Source organism: Tiliqua scincoides, chromosome 2, assembly GCF_035046505.1.
Source record: "Tiliqua scincoides isolate rTilSci1 chromosome 2, rTilSci1.hap2, whole genome shotgun sequence".
NCBI lineage: Eukaryota > Metazoa > Chordata > Lepidosauria > Squamata > Scincidae > Tiliqua > Tiliqua scincoides.
Genome location: NC_089822.1, coordinates 262,495,515 through 262,511,909, shown reverse-complemented (window position 1 = coordinate 262,511,909; position 16,395 = coordinate 262,495,515). Strand labels below are relative to the sequence as shown.

The 16,395-nt window shown below is 58.8% G+C and overlaps 1 protein-coding gene across 3 annotated transcripts in view; it reads left to right on the top strand.

The window, feature by feature from the left end:
• LOC136640318 (zinc finger protein 271-like) overlaps positions 1–16,395 on the top strand; it is a 208,097-nt gene that overhangs the window by 188,001 nt on the left and 3,701 nt on the right. For 2 of the 3 annotated variants that reach the window (XM_066615354.1, XM_066615353.1), the window contains exon 1: positions 15,336–15,413. The exons of the other annotated variant lie outside the window; for it this stretch is intronic. The gene's annotated coding sequence lies outside the window, so the exon portion shown is untranslated. Of the gene's footprint in view, positions 1–15,335; positions 15,414–16,395 lie in introns of those variants that run through there. 3 annotated transcript variants of the gene reach the window in all.

The following is a 16,395-nucleotide window of genomic DNA, read 5'->3' as shown; positions in this document are numbered from 1 at the left end:
ATCAATATAGTGGCATCATCATGCAGAAAGTTTATGAAGTCGGAGAGGACACGTCCTCTGCCCCAGGGAGCTTACAATCTAAAATTTGACACAAGGGAGACAGAGGAGAGAAAGGAAATGAAGGCAAAAGTAAACAGGGAAACAAGTTGCAATTAAGTATTGCAGATAGATGGCCCGGCTCTCCACATGTAACTGTCTCCTGTAACTATGCCTGAGGGTGTGTGGCTTTACAGAACGGTGGCCTTTGAGGAGGGATTTAAAAGGAAATGAGAGGGATGGCATAAGAAAAGCGATACTGGATCAGAGTTTCATCAGTTTCAGCATCCCATTCCTCCAGCAATCAACAGATTCTTCTGTAAAGGCTACAAGAACCTCTCCCAGCCCCTCCTGCATCCCACTGCTGCCTCCCTAGGCAGTTCCTATTCAGACATACACAGCCTCTGAACTTAGATATTCCATATAGCCCAGCAGGCACAATAGGCCTGTCCCCCATTCTTGAAGCCATCCTAGCTAGTGACACCACAAGAAGCAGAATCTGGCTGGTTTTTATGCCTGGCACATAACAACATAAGAACAGCCCCACTGGATCAGGCCATAGGCCCATCTAGTCCAGCTTCCTGTATCTCACAGCGGCCCACCAAATGCCCCAGGGAGCACACCAAGAAGACCTGCCCCAGGGAGCATAACAAGAAGACCTGCAAGGCCTCCAGGGAATTGTTGTTTAAGAACATAAGAACAGCCCCACTGGATCAGGCCATAGGCCCATCTAGTCCAGCTTCCTGTATTTCACAGCGGCCCACCAAATGCCCCAGGGAGCACACCAGATAACAAGAGACCTGCATCCTGGTGCCCTCCCTTGCATCTGGCCTTCTGACATAGCCCATTTCTAAAATCAGGAGGTTGCACATACACATCATGGCTTGTAATCAGGAAGGCACACCCTTCCTGAACCCGAAACATACTGCTTTCTTCTCCTTCTAAACTCCCCCTCAAGCCCAATCTTTCCCATGAGGCCTTTGGCTTAACCCCCAGGTACAGCCAAGCCCAAGTTATAGTCTATAACCAAATATAATATGAGCAGACACATAACTGCATCTGTTTACATGAACTGGTTGCCTCTCCCTCCCTCCCTCCCTCCCTCCCATCTTTCCACTGTCCAGGTAACAGTACTGATGGTGTTGTATGAAACACCATCAGTATGTATGAGACTTGCAAGGGTGCCTATGGAGACCCTAGGTAGGGCCTCATGCCCATTTGTGGTCATCAAGTGCAACTCTGAGGTTACAACGACGGGACACTGCCCCGCCTGGCCCAAGCCTGCCAGAAACGGAGACTGCTGGCCTGGTGGTGCACCAGTGGTCAGGTAGCAGCAGTGTAGTTGCCACACCCTTCAAGAGAGGCACAAGTCAGGGTTGCAGACTGAAGCCCCAATTTGGAGGCAGACCAGCTCTGTGCACAGCTGCCGTTTCTGGTAGCAGTGGTAGAACTTGCACAAAATAAAAATTTTAAAGAATTGAGAAGTCCTTCAGTAGACCCAATGGACTCACTCTTTCGCAAGAGATTCAGCTGCTGTGCCGATTGCCAGCGGTGCTGTCGTCCTGGGCCTCTCCATCCTCTCTTCCACGCTTGGCGACATGCTGTCTTCTCTAGAGGGCTTGGCCTCACAGCTGCAGGAGCTGTCGATGCTTCAGAGTTAATGAGAATCAGGTGAGCACTGCTCATATCCACATTACTACAGCTGGTGGTTGGTGGTGGTGGTTGGCAACCTTCAGTCTCAAAAGCCTATGGTGTAAGCCTACAGCACCCAGTATTCCCAGGCAGTCTCCCATCCAAGTACTAACCAGGCCTGACCCTGCTTAGCTTCCAAGATCAGGCATGTGCAGGGTAACAGTTACTACAGCTGGTCACCAATAATCAGATATCTCCTCAATGGGCAGTCTGGGATCTAACAAAATAACCTAATGGGTCAGAGCCTGCCTATGTAAACTACATTGGATCAAAGTTGGAGGAGAAATCTAATGACAAGATCTAAATACTGGTATTATTTATTTGTTGCCTGCTTGTAGAGTCTCAACTCCTTCCTCAGTTCTCTGCTAGCATATTTGCAAGTAAAACCCAAATGCTCTGAAGTCTCGAGTGCTTGCATGCAAACCCCCCCCCCCCCAAAGAAACAGAAACCCTCTTGCATTACCACTGGTGCTTCTCCCTACTCAGAGAAGGGAGGAGCACTACAACGATATATTGGGCGTTCAGCGAAACCCACATCTGACATAGAACTTTGGAAGATATCAGAAAGGAACAGTGTTATTTTAAGTTTAGACTGACAAACAAATTGAAGGCAGTTTTCTATCACCACACATGACACAGCCTAGTGACAAACATTGCCACCCTTCTTTTCTAACGTGCACACATCAATGTGCGATGGCACAGTGGTTGAAAAACTGCTGCTTTAGAGTGTTAGGAAGTGCTTCAGAGATCTTGGAATCCTTACAACCACCACCCTGTAAGGCAGATCCGTATCGTCCCCATAGATGAGAGGATGGGACACAGAGAGGAGAGGGACCTTGCCCAAGGTCACTTAGTGAGTAAATAAAGAGGCAAATTCAGACCAGGAGCTTCCCGATTCATAGCTCAGTCTCTTACACCCCAAAGGGCAAATGTTTGAGGCCTTTTAGTTGAATAAATGGGAAGGGGAGGGCAATCATTACTGATGCTTTGATGATTATGTGGAGTTGGGAGAAAGTGGACAGAGAGAAGTTCTCATCTTCTCACAACAGAGGAACAAGACAACCTCCAATAAGTCAGGAGACAGGCAAAAGAAGAACATTCATAATTCATCTACTCAAAAAGGAGTTTAGACAAGTTCTTGGCAGAGAAGTCTATCAATGACTATTAACCACAAAGGCTATATAGGCTGCTTCTGGGTTCAAAGGCAGTGTGCCCCTGAATACCAGCTGCTAAGGGAGAGAAGCAGAAGAGGGGCATGGCTTCAACTTCTGCTTCAGAATTCCCAAATGCATCTAATTGGTCACCAAGGGTCACAGCCAGGATGCTAGACTAGCCAGCCTTGGAACAGATCCAGCAGCTCTTCTTACACAGGACTGAAATTAATCATAATTATGCGGACTTAAGGTGGTTTACCTGAGCTGGCAAGTGGTGGAATTTCCTCCGTGTCCTTGGAGTTTCTCACCTGCAACTCTTCTCCTGCTTCCAGCTGGGAAGCAAGGTCAGGTTTGGAAGCTGGGCTACCTGCATAAGGAGGAAGAAAGTTGAAGGGTCAGAAATGGGTGCGATGAGTCCACTGATGCTGTTGTCAGTTGTGAACATACATGAAGCTGCCCTCTGTCAAGTCAGGGCATTGCTTCATCCAGCTCAATATTTGTCTGCTCTGAGTAGCAGTGACTTTCAGAGGTTTCAGATGAAGGACATCCCCCAGCCCTCCTTGGAGAAACCAGGGATTGATACAGATCTATAACCAGATTCAACAATGAGTCTTGTAGCACCTTAAACATTAAGGCAGTAATACCTCAGCAGACATCTGTTCTGCTAAAGTCAAGTATTGCACAAAGCAGATCTAAATGAGAAGCTATTTTAAGTCACAGGAGACAATTGCCCCCAATGCCTGGAATGCACTGTCAATCACCCTGAAGAAGGCTGTAACAAAACAGCACAAGAGCAGGGGTCTCCAAACCCTGGTCCGGGGGCTAGATGCAGCCCACAGAAAGCCTCTATCCAGCCCACAGTCAACATCTGATCCCGTGAGAGCCTCTGGTCCAGTTGACCCAAACACAACCAGTGTTGTGCTTGTGGGGTGGGGGAATGGGGGTCCATTTAAGTGTATGCTTTATTTCTTGGGCTGTGTTGATACTTGGAGTAATCCTGGATACTTGAGCCCATTCATTCATTCCATCCAAGATCTCTCTCTAATGTATTTATTTACATTTTATATTTAATTTTTTCCCCTGTCCCTTGACACTGTACCAGTTATTTGATGCGGCCCTTTGGCTGAAAAGTTGAGAGACCCCTGCACTAGAGGAAGAAGCTTTATTGGAAGAATCACTGTATATGCTTTCCTGGAGTAAATCTCATTGAACACAATGGGACTTATTTCCGAGTAAACTTGTATAGGATTGCACTAGAAGAATTCTAGCAGCAGAAGCTTACGTGGACTTACAGTCCACTTAGGATCAAATCCTAACCAGCTTCCCAGCACTGGCATAGCTGTGCCAATGGGGGGTGTGCTGCATCCTGCAGTTGGGTGGCACTCACAGAGGCCTCCTCAAAGCAAGGGAATGTTTGTCCCCTTACCTTGGAGCTGCTTACTTTACGTCAGTGCGGGAAAGTGGGTTAGCACTGCACCCTTAGTCAGATCCACGAAGGTTGGCAGGTGTCTGGATAAATACATACTGTACAAATGAATTCTATTAACTACTTCATTGTTCCTGCTGCACATCACAGCTCAAAAAATCTGCGTGTCCTAGAGGAGCGCTGAAGTCCACAGGAGAAACTGATCATGCAAATCCAACAATTTCTACTAAAGTCAGTGGCAAGAAGAAATCTTACCCAAGGAGGCCTGCACCAGCTCACTGTTCTGGGCACTTTGACTGGAATTCAGCAGATCCTCTTTTCCCTCCGATAAGCCTACAGCTACATCATCAAACGTCATCAGCTCCTGAAAGCAGAGAACACCAGAAACATCAGAAAGCCATTCCCTCATTGAGGAGTGGGGGAAAACACCTTTGGCTGAAAGAGAGAGGGCATGCCAGGGCATTCTTGCAGAAGGCTTCATGAGATCACCGCAGCACAGCTTAGAATGGTCTTTTTCACTCTCATGCTTTCTTCTTACACGTGTTCTACAAATGCGGCCGGATGAGATGGTAGGACTGAGGATACCATTTCAGACTGCCAACACTTCATAAATATAAAGTTTCCAAGCAAAAGCCTTGCATCAAAGGAAACAGAATCAATCTGTTACCTTTTGTCCTGGTTCTCTATTTGCAAAGTGTTTTGTGCTGGTTCTCCACTTGCAGGGTGCTTTCAGGATAGGAAAACTGGCAAAAACGTGACTCTTTCCCCCATCCCCACCCCCCCGCCCTGGCACCCCAGTCTGAAGTAACACAGTCCATTCTACCCTGTCAGGATTCTCCACTCATTTTGGCCAAGCAGCAGATCTGCAACTCTGGAAGTGATCCCATACCTTTTATGGTTTTTTTTTAAATTTGTGGCCCTGGTCTTCTGACTACCACTTGTCTCCATGTCAAAGGAGCCTTGCCTACCTGATTTCTGTGTAGATCAGGCTGCTGTTTAAGGCACAAGAGCAGGGTCTAGAAAACAAAGCTGGCAACCCATCATAGCTTTCCCCAAAGAAGCCTAGAAATCTTCTGCTAAGGCTGAGGATCCAGAACCCCTTCCCCTCAAAGAACAACAATTTTCATGGTTACATGGACAGAGGATATAGACAGCAGCTGTAGGACCAATTTTACATCTGTGCTCCATACATGGGCCTGTACTGTTTCTGAGTTCTAGCTGGAGAAAGTAATGGGTGCCACTCCACCCTCCATCTCTCTACTCCCCCTCCCTCCTCCAAATCCAACCCACACACAGCTCCCTGATGCAACATCATAATCACAACACCTCTGCTTCCACCATCTTCCTGGCCCACAAAGGAAGGGACGATCCAATGACAACAGGGAACGTTCTACAACCTGGAAGAATGAAAGCTGTAACAGTACCAGAACCTGTAAAGAAGAGGAAAGTGATGTCAACCAAAGGCTGCCTGTAGCTAGCAAGAACAGCTTTTGAAAACCTGTAAGGAGGCCTGCACTGGACATCTTTCTAGGGGACAGGAAGCATCCCATGAGCCTTTCTGGCCCATCAGTATCAAAGACGCTTCCTTGGCTAATATCTCTGTAGTTCCCTGCTTTTACTAGGGCTGGGTAGTAGCAGATTGTACCACCTGAAGTCCCTCATTCCAGACACACTTGGGACTTGGCTCTTTTCCAAAAGAGTATTTTTGGGTAGAGCATTTCTGGTCTTCTCACAGCCCAGTCCTCCCCAAGAGCTACAAGTTGGGAGGAAGAAGACTGCGGCAGTAATAAGGAATATAATTTCTCTTTCTGTACCCGAGCAAATTTTTTTTTAAAAGCCTTTCAACAGAGCAGGCAGAACATATACACCCTGCTGGAATTAACACACACAAAACAGTTTCACAGGTCAGCACATTAAATCAGAACTCTATCACGTACAAGAAAGCAGTAGCAAAATACTCAACCAGCAGCTGAAAACCCAGCCTAGGAAACAGGCTCAGCATCACTGACTGAGATCCGATAAACCTACCACCACTTTACAGCAGCTGTGGCCTCCTCATCTGGAATTTGGCCAGGTGAGAGGCCTGATACCATGCTGGTTGGGCAAGGTCTTGCCGAGTGGGAATTGCCTGCAGCTGCGGTTCTTCCTAGCCTTCTGCACTTTTGCTTTAAGAGGCTCCTGATAGACCTTCTGAAGTACAGGGAAGCTGTGCCTGGCCCCCACCACCCTGCACTTAAGAAGTGATTGGTGCTGAAGGCTTCTGGGAGTCCTGCGTTACCAGTTTGGAAACTACTGCCTTACTGTGAAGGTGTTGTTGTGTCCAGTAGACTCTAAATATATTTTCTGTTGAATTACTACAACAAAATTAAGACCTATAGGTATTTGTATTTGTATTGGCAACCTTCAGTCTCGAAAGACTCTGGTATCGCGCTCTGAAAGGTGGTTCTGGCACAGCGTCTAGTGTGGCTGAAAAGGCCAATCCGGGAGTGACAATCCCTTCCACACCGGGAGCAAGTGCAGTACCTAAGACCTATAGGTAGGCCTGAAGGTATGCCTTCAGATCCATAGGTATTGCAGTTAAAATAATAACAAAGTCACTTTCCATTGATTGCACTAGTCTACAAAATAAAACAAAATTTTTGGCACACAAGAAAAACTGGCCAATCTTAATAGTACTTTTTATGCTGAATTCAAATATGTTACTAGGTGTTTTTTTTCCTATCACACAGGGGTTTTTAGTTACACACAGGTTAAATCTGAAAAGTTTGTATGTTTACATACATTTATAATACTATTCCTATTACCTAAAAGTGATAGTTTATTTATTCCCTCCCTTTCTCCCACACTCAAGGGCACTAATAGAATAAAAACCGATACAAACTAAATTTTAAACAATACTAAAAATGAAAATATAAACAGCCCAATTTAACCTGTATCCAACGCAGGTTGGAAGGCAACTGGAGGTCACCTTGGGATAAGGGGATGTTTTTCCCTTTACCCAGTGTACAGCCCCAGCCTGCCCTATGGGGCTACTTGGATCTGCACCTGCTATTTAGTTGGTGCAAATTTGAGCAACCTGTGTAAGGCTTCCAGGTCCAGGAATGGGGGTGAAGATAGGGCATGCACTTCCGTCACTGAAGTAGCAGTCTTCCCAGGCTTGGTCCTCCCCTGAGCTGCCCTCCCTCTGCCCAGAAATACCCCCACCCCACTCCTGGAATGCCCTCCTGCTACCCCTTGCAACCTGGCACAAATTCACCTTCCTCCGCTGGCATAGAAATGGGATCTTTTCCTTATACCAGTGGTTCCCAAACTATTTAGCACCAGGATCCACTTTTTAAAACAACACTCTATCAGGACCCGCCCAGCTTTATGAAACTGGGTCTGAAAGTCTATGTTTTTAATCTTTTTACTGTGGTGGGCTGCAGCCTTCTGGAGTGTTCGTCTGATTGGGACCATTCAGGTGGCCTTGCATTTGCCTAGCTTCCAATAAGAGCAGAGGCATGGTTGCCTACTCTTAAGTAGATGCACACACGTGGCTTCGTTTTGCTTTCCATGGGACTCAATACATTTTCCTTGTTGGCTTGGGAGTTTGTTGAGGCCTGCATTCAATGGATCAGGACCATTCTGGTTGCATGCCCCTCAGCCTGCCCTTTGAAGCAGATGAAGGCACTCGGTGGCCCTGCAGGGGGAGAGCCAGGGGGTCCTGGGCAGGGCTGGGACAGTCCAGGGGGGCTGCTGTGCGCAGAGGAGGCTCCTCTTGCCCTTCCTCCGGCTGCAGCCCAGCCCCTCCTCAGGCACTCGGTGGCCCTGCAGGGGGAGGGCCAAGGGGGTCCTGGGCAGGGCTGGGACAGTCCAGGGGGGCTGCTGTGTGCAGAGGAGGCTCCTCTTGCCCTTCCTCCGGCTGCAGCCCAGCCCCTCCTCAGGCACTCGGTGGCCCTGCAGGGGGAGGGCCAAGGGGGTCCTGGGCAGGGCTGGGACAGTCCAGGGGGGCTGCTGTGCGCAGAGGAGGCTCCTCTTGCCCTTCCTCCGGCTGCAGCCCAGCCCCTCCTCAGGCACTCGGTGGCCCTGCAGGGGGAGGGCCAAGGGGGTCCTGGGCAGGGCTGGGACAGTCCAGGGGGGCTGCTGTGTGCAGAGGAGGCTCCTCTTGCCCTTCCTCCGGCTGCAGCCCAGCCCCTCCTCAGGCACTCGGTGGCCCTGCAGGGGGAGAGCCAGGGGGTCCTGGGCAGGGCTGGGCCAGTCCAGGGGGGCTGCTGTGTGCAAAGGAGGCTCCTCTTGCCCTTCCTCCGGCTGCAGCCCAGCCCCTCCTCAGGCACTCAGTGGCCCTGCAGGGGGAGAGCCAGGGGGGTCCTGGGCAGGGCTGGGCCAGTCCAGGGGGGCTGCTGTGTGCAAAGGAGGCTCCTCTTGCCCTTCCTCCGGCTGCAGCCCAGCCCCTCCTCAGGCACTCGGTGGCCCTGCAGGGGGAGAGCCAGGGGGTCCTGGGCAGGGCTGGGGCAGTCCAGGGGGGCTGCTGTGTGCAGAGGAGGCGCCTCTTGCCCTTCCTCCGGCTGCAGCCCAGCCCCTCCTCAGGCACTCGGTGGCCCTGCAGGGGGAGAGCCAGGGGGTCCTGGGCAGGGCTGGGACAGTCCAGGGGGGCTGCTGTGTGCAGAGGAGGCGCCTCTTGCCCTTCCTCCGGCTGCAGCCCAGCCCCTCCTCAGGCACTCGGTGGCCCTGCAGGGGGAGAGCCAGGGGGTCCTGGGCAGGGCTGGGGCAGTCCAGGGGGGCTGCTGTGTGCAGAGGAGGCTCCTCTTGCCCTTCCTCCGGCTGCAGCCCAGCCCCTCCTCAGGCACTCGGTGGCCCTGCAGGGGGAGGGCCAAGGGGGTCCTGGGCAGGGCTGGGACAGTCCAGGGGGGCTGCTGTGTGCAGAGGAGGCTCCTCTTGCCCTTCCTCCGGCTGCAGCCCAGCCCCTCCTCAGGCACTCAGTGGCCCTGCAGGGGAAAGCCAGGGGGTCCTGGGCAGGGCTGGGACAGTCCAGGGGGGCTGTTGAGTTCAGAGGAGGTGCCTCCTGTCCCTTCCCTCAGCAGAGCCTCCAGCTGCAGCCCAGCCCCTCCTCAGGCACTCAGTGGCCCTGCAGGGGGAGAGCCAGGGCGTCCTGGGCAGGGCTGGGACAGTCCCAGGGGGGCTGCTGTGTGCAGAGGAGGCGCCTCTTGTCCCTTCCCCCAGTAGAGCCTCCAGCTGCAGCTCAGCTCCTCCTCAGGTACTCGGTGGCCCTGCAGGGCTCGGCCAGGGGGTCCTGGGCAGGGCTCGGCCAGTCCCAGGGGGGCTGCTGAGTGCAGAGGAGGCGCCTCTTGTCCCTTGCCCCAGCAGAGCCTCCAGCTGCAGCCCAGCCCGGCTTCTCCTCAGGCACTCAGTGGCCCTGCAGGGGGAGAGCCAGGGGGTCCTGGGCAGGGCTGGGACAGTCCAGGGGGGCTGTTGAGTTCAGAGGAGGTGCCTCCTGTCCCTTCCCTCAGCAGAGCCTCCGGCTGCAGCCCAGCCCCTCCTCAGGCACTCAGTGGCCCTGCAGGGGGAGAGCCAGGGGGTCCTGGGCAGGGCTGGGACAGTCCCAGGGGGGCTGCTGTGTGCAGAGGAGGCGCCTCTTGTCCCTTCCCCCAGTAGAGCCTCCAGCTGCAGCCCAGCCCCTCCTCAGGCACTCAGTGGCCCTGCAGGGGGAGAGCCAGGGGTCCTGGGCAGGGCTCGGCCAGTCCCAGGGGGGCTGCTGTGTGCAGAGGAGGCGCCTCTTGTCCCTTCCCCCAGTAGAGCCTCCAGCTGCAGCCCAGCCCCTCCTCAGGCACTCAGTGGCCCTGCAGGGGGAGAGCCAGGGGGTCCTGGGCAGGGCTCGGCCAGTCCCAGGGGGGCTGCTGTGTGCAGAGGAGGCGCCTCTTGTCCCTTCCCCCAGCAGAGCCTCCAGCTGCAGCCCAGCCCGGCTTCTCCTCAGGCACTCAGTGGCCCTGCAGGGGGAGAGCCAGGGGGTCCTGGGCAGGGCTGGGGCAGTCCAGGGGGGCTGCTGTGTGCAGAGGAGGCGCCTCTTGCCCTTCCTCCGGCTGCAGCCCAGCCCCTCCTCAGGCACTCGGTGGCCCTGCAGGGGGAGAGCCAGGGGGTCCTGGGCAGGGCTGGGGCAGTCCAGGGGGGCTGCTGTGCGCAGAGGAGGCGCCTCTTGCCCTTCCTCCGGCTGCAGCCCAGCCCCTCCTCAGGCACTCGGTGGCCCTGCAGGGGGAGAGCCAGGGGGTCCTGGGCAGGGCTGGGACAGTCCAGGGGGGCTGCTGTGCGCAGAGGAGGCGCCTCTTGCCCTTCCTCCGGCTGCAGCCCAGCCCCTCCTCAGGCACTCGGTGGCCCTGCAGGGGGAGAGCCAGGGGGTCCTGGGCAGGGCTGGGACAGTCCAGGGGGGCTGCTGTGCGCAGAGGAGGCGCCTCTTGCCCTTCCTCCGGCTGCAGCCCAGCCCCTCCTCAGGCACTCGGTGGCCCTGCAGGGGGAGAGCCAGGGGGTCCTGGGCAGGGCTGGGGCAGTCCAGGGGGGCTGCTGTGTGCAGAGGAGGCGCCTCTTGCCCTTCCTTCGGCTGCAGCCCAGCCCCTCCTCAGGCACTCGGTGGCCCTGCAGGGGGAGAGCCAGGGGGTCCTGGGCAGGGCTGGGACAGTCCCAGGGGGGCTGCTGTGTGCAGAGGAGGCGCCTCTTGTCCCTTCCCCCAGTAGAGCCTCCAGCTGCAGCCCAGCCCCTCCTCAGGCACTCAGTGGCCCTGCAGGGGGAGAGCCAGGGGTCCTGGGCAGGGCTCGGCCAGTCCCAGGGGGGCTGCTGTGTGCAGAGGAGGCGCCTCTTGTCCCTTCCCCCAGCAGAGCCTCCAGCTGCAGCCCAGCCCGGCTTCTCCTCAGGCACTCAGTGGCCCTGCAGGGGGAGAGCCAGGGGGTCCTGGGCAGGGCTGGGACAGTCCAGGGGGGCTGTTGAGTTCAGAGGAGGTGCCTCCTGTCCCTTCCCTCAGCAGAGCCTCCAGCTGCAGCCCAGCCCGGCTTCTCCTCAGGCACTCGGTGGCCCTGCAGGGGGAGAGCCAGGGGTCCTGGGCAGGGCTCGGCCAGTCCCAGGGGGGCTGCTGTGTGCAGAGGAGGCGCCTCTTGTCCCTTCCCCCAGCAGAGCCTCCAGCTGCAGCCCAGCCCGGCTTCTCCTCAGGCACTCAGTGGCCCTGCAGGGGGAGAGCCAGGGGGTCCTGGGCAGGGCTGGGACAGTCCAGGGGGGCTGTTGAGTTCAGAGGAGGTGCCTCCTGTCCCTTCCCCCAGCAGAGCCTCCAGCTGCAGCCCAGCCCGGCTTCTCCTCAGGCACTCAGTGGCCCTGCAGGGGGAGAGCCAGGGGGTCCTGGGCAGGGCTGGGACAGTCCAGGGGGGCTGCTGTGCGCAGAGGAGGCTCCTCTTGCCCTTCCTCCGGCTGCAGCCCAGCCTCTCCTCAGGCACTCGGTGGCCCTGCAGGGGGAGGGCCAAGGGGGTCCTGGGCAGGGCTGGGACAGTCCAGGGGGGCTGCTGTGTGCAAAGGAGGCTCCTCTTGCCCTTCCTCCGGCTGCAGCCCAGCCCCTCCTCAGGCACTCGGTGGCCCTGCAGGGGGAGAGCCAGGGGGTCCTGGGCAGGGCTGGGACAGTCCAGGGGGGCTGCTGTGCGCAGAGGAGGCTCCTCTTGCCCTTCCTCCGGCTGCAGCCCAGCCTCTCCTCAGGCACTCGGTGGCCCTGCAGGGGGAGGGCCAAGGGGGTCCTGGGCAGGGCTGGGACAGTCCAGGGGGGCTGCTGTGTGCAGAGGAGGCTCCTCTTGCCCTTCCTCCGGCTGCAGCCCAGCCCCTCCTCAGGCACTCGGTGGCCCTGCAGGGGGAGAGCCAGGGGGTCCTGGGCAGGGCTGGGACAGTCCAGGGGGGCTGCTGTGCGCAGAGGAGGCTCCTCTTGCCCTTCCTCCGGCTGCAGCCCAGCCCCTCCTCAGGCACTCGGTGGCCCTGCAGGGGGAGGGCCAAGGGGGTCCTGGGCAGGGCTGGGACAGTCCAGGGGGGCTGCTGTGCGCAGAGGAGGCTCCTCTTGCCCTTCCTCCGGCTGCAGCCCAGCCCCTCCTCAGGCACTCGGTGGCCCTGCAGGGGGAGAGCCAGGGGGTCCTGGGCAGGGCTGGGACAGTCCAGGGGGGCTGCTGTGCGCAGAGGAGGCTCCTCTTGCCCTTCCTCCGGCTGCAGCCCAGCCCCTCCTCAGGCACTCGGTGGCCCTGCAGGGGGAGAGCCAGGGGGTCCTGGGCAGGGCTGGGACAGTCCAGGGGGGCTGCTGTGTGCAGAGGAGGCTCCTCTTGCCCTTCCTCCGGCTGCAGCCCAGCCCCTCCTCAGGCACTCGGTGGCCCTGCAGGGGGAGAGCCAGGGGGTCCTGGGCAGGGCTGGGACAGTCCAGGGGGGCTGCTGTGCGCAGAGGAGGCTCCTCTTGCCCTTCCTCCGGCTGCAGCCCAGCCTCTCCTCAGGCACTCGGTGGCCCTGCAGGGGGAGGGCCAAGGGGGTCCTGGGCAGGGCTGGGACAGTCCAGGGGGGCTGCTGTGTGCAGAGGAGGCTCCTCTTGCCCTTCCTCCGGCTGCAGCCCAGCCCCTCCTCAGGCACTCGGTGGCCCTGCAGGGGGAGAGCCAGGGGGTCCTGGGCAGGGCTGGGACAGTCCAGGGGGGCTGCTGTGTGCAGAGGAGGCGCCTCTTGCCCTTCCTCCGGCTGCAGCCCAGCCCCTCCTCAGGCACTCGGTGGCCCTGCAGGGGGAGGGCCAAGGGGGTCCTGGGCAGGGCTGGGACAGTCCAGGGGGGCTGCTGTGCGCAGAGGAGGCTCCTCTTGCCCTTCCTCCGGCTGCAGCCCAGCCCCTCCTCAGGCACTCGGTGGCCCTGCAGGGGGAGAGCCAGGGGGTCCTGGGCAGGGCTGGGACAGTCCAGGGGGGCTGCTGTGCGCAGAGGAGGCTCCTCTTGCCCTTCCTCCGGCTGCAGCCCAGCCCCTCCTCAGGCACTCGGTGGCCCTGCAGGGGGAGGGCCAAGGGGGTCCTGGGCAGGGCTGGGACAGTCCAGGGGGGCTGCTGTGTGCAGAGGAGGCTCCTCTTGCCCTTCCTCCGGCTGCAGCCCAGCCCCTCCTCAGGCACTCGGTGGCCCTGCAGGGGGAGAGCCAGGGGGTCCTGGGCAGGGCTGGGACAGTCCAGGGGGGCTGCTGTGTGCAGAGGAGGCTCCTCTTGCCCTTCCTCCGGCTGCAGCCCAGCCCCTCCTCAGGCACTCGGTGGCCCTGCAGGGGGAGGGCCAAGGGGGTCCTGGGCAGGGCTGGGACAGTCCAGGGGGGCTGCTGTGTGCAGAGGAGGCTCCTCTTGCCCTTCCTCCGGCTGCAGCCCAGCCCCTCCTCAGGCACTCGGTGGCCCTGCAGGGGGAGGGCCAAGGGGGTCCTGGGCAGGGCTGGGACAGTCCAGGGGGGCTGCTGTGTGCAGAGGAGGCGCCTCTTGCCCTTCCTTCGGCTGCAGCCCAGCCCCTCCTCAGGCACTCGGTGGCCCTGCAGGGGGAGAGCCAGGGGGTCCTGGGCAGGGCTGGGACAGTCCAGGGGGGCTGCTGTGTGCAGAGGAGGCGCCTCTTGCCCTTCCTTCGGCTGCAGCCCAGCCCCTCCTCAGGCACTCGGTGGCCCTGCAGGGGGAGAGCCAGGGGGTCCTGGGCAGGGCTGGGACAGTCCAGGGGGGCTGCTGTGTGCAAAGGAGGCTCCTCTTGCCCTTCCTCCGGCTGCAGCCCAGCCCCTCCTCAGGCACGCGGTGGCCCTGCAGGGGGAGAGCCAGGGGGTCCTGGGCAGGGCTGGGACAGTCCAGGGGGGCTGCTGTGCGCAGAGGAGGCTCCTCTTGCCCTTCCTCCGGCTGCAGCCCAGCCCCTCCTCAGGCACTCGGTGGCCCTGCAGGGGGAGGGCCAAGGGGGTCCTGGGCAGGGCTGGGACAGTCCAGGGGGGCTGCTGTGTGCAGAGGAGGCTCCTCTTGCCCTTCCTCCGGCTGCAGCCCAGCCCCTCCTCAGGCACGCGGTGGCCCTGCAGGGGGAGGGCCAAGGGGGTCCTGGGCAGGGCTGGGACAGTCCAGGGGGGCTGCTGTGCGCAGAGGAGGCTCCTCTTGCCCTTCCTCCGGCTGCAGCCCAGCCCCTCCTCAGGCACTCGGTGGCCCTGCAGGGGGAGAGCCAGGGGGTCCTGGGCAGGGCTGGGACAGTCCAGGGGGGCTGCTGTGCGCAGAGGAGGCTCCTCTTTCCCTTCCTCCGGCTGCAGCCCAGCCCCTCCTCAGGCACGCGGTGGCCCTGCAGGGGGAGGGCCAAGGGGGTCCTGGGCAGGGCTGGGACAGTCCAGGGGGGCTGCTGTGCGCAGAGGAGGCTCCTCTTGCCCTTCCTCCGGCTGCAGCCCAGCCCCTCCTCAGGCACTCGGTGGCCCTGCAGGGGGAGAGCCAGGGGGTCCTGGGCAGGGCTGGGACAGTCCAGGGGGGCTGCTGTGCGCAGAGGAGGCTCCTCTTTCCCTTCCTCCGGCTGCAGCCCAGCCCCTCCTCAGGCACGCGGTGGCCCTGCAGGGGGAGAGCCAGGGGGTCCTGGGCAGGGCTGGGACAGTCCAGGGGGGCTGCTGTGCGCAGAGGAGGCTCCTCTTGCCCTTCCTCCGGCTGCAGCCCAGCCCCTCCTCAGGCACTCGGTGGCCCTGCAGGGGGAGAGCCAGGGGGTCCTGGGCAGGGCTGGGACAGTCCAGGGGGGCTGCTGTGTGCAGAGGAGGCTGCCCTTGACTCAGCAGAGTCTGCAGCTGTAGCACCAGCCCAGCCCCTCCTGCTGGGGCACCGTTGCAGCCTCTGCGCAGGGCAGGAAGCCCGGCCGCTTCCCTCCAGCCCCTCCTGGAGCCTCTCCAGCCCCGGAAGGAAGGACCGTCGCCGGCGCGCGCTGGGAGGCTCCTGGTCCTGCTGCTGCCCTGCGCGGAGGAGCTTCGGGAAGAGGCTGCCTGAGCCTCCCAGGGGGCTGCTGCACCCTCTGCTCCCCCCCCCGAGAGAGAGAGGCCGAGGGGGCTGCATTGGAGGGACCCCCCAGTCGCCCTCTGCTGCGCCCCCCCCCCCCGGGCAGGGGTAGAGGCCAGCAGAGGAGTCCAAGGTGAGCCCCAGCCAGGCTGCAGGAGGGGAGGGGCTGAGTGGCTGCTGGAGGCATCCTGGGTGGAGGTTCTCTGGAGGGGGTGGGTGGTGATGGGGGGCTTGGGGGAGTGACCCACAACCACCTGCCAGGAGGCCTGAGAGCCCCAAGAGCTGCTTCTGCTGCCACTGCTAAAGAACCAGGGAAGGGGCTGGGGGCTGCAGAGGTTCTGGAAGCCTTTGGGGGGGGGAGACAGAGTGTTGGAGTGAGTGAGACAAGGACTGACTTACTCCTGAGTAGACATGGGCTCTCAAAGGTGGGTCTGCCCAAAGGACTTTGTCTGCAGTGCTGGCACCAGGGGGTGAATAGCTAACATAGGATTATAGAGTTGGAAGGGAGCCACCAGGTCATCTAGTCCGGCGTTCCTCAACATTTGTTCTCCGCCATACCACTTCACGTGGCCCACCTGTTGGAAGTACCACCAGAAGTAACTGGTGATGATGTCATCACCAGTTACTTCTGGGTTGGGAGGCCAGCTATGACATGACAAACACTAGGGTGGCTGCTGTATCCTTGCCCCCTCCCAGCCCATGGGAGAGGGCGGCAGGAGGATGGAGAAGCAGGAGGCACCGAAGGAGTAGCCAGGCTGCACTGAAGCTGGTCTGCAGCGGACCCACCAGTCACCCTCAGCTGCTGGGGCCAAAGTAGAGGCTGATAGAGGACTCCATGGTGAGCCCCCCTACTCCCCTGCCAGGCTGCAGGAGAGGTGGGTGAAGGGAGAGATGGCCCTGAATGCTGGATGCATCCTGGATGGAGGTTCCCTGGAAGGCTGCTGGGGGAGTGATCAGAGGCTTGTGAGGAATGACCTTGAGGTATAATACATGAAAGTGACAACTGGCAATTTCTAGGGACAGCCCTGCTAGTGTTCAGTCATCTGTTCTTCTTAGCAAGGAGTCAGGGTGATCCCTGGAACCCACCAGCACAGAGAAGCAAGGGTTCCTTCTCC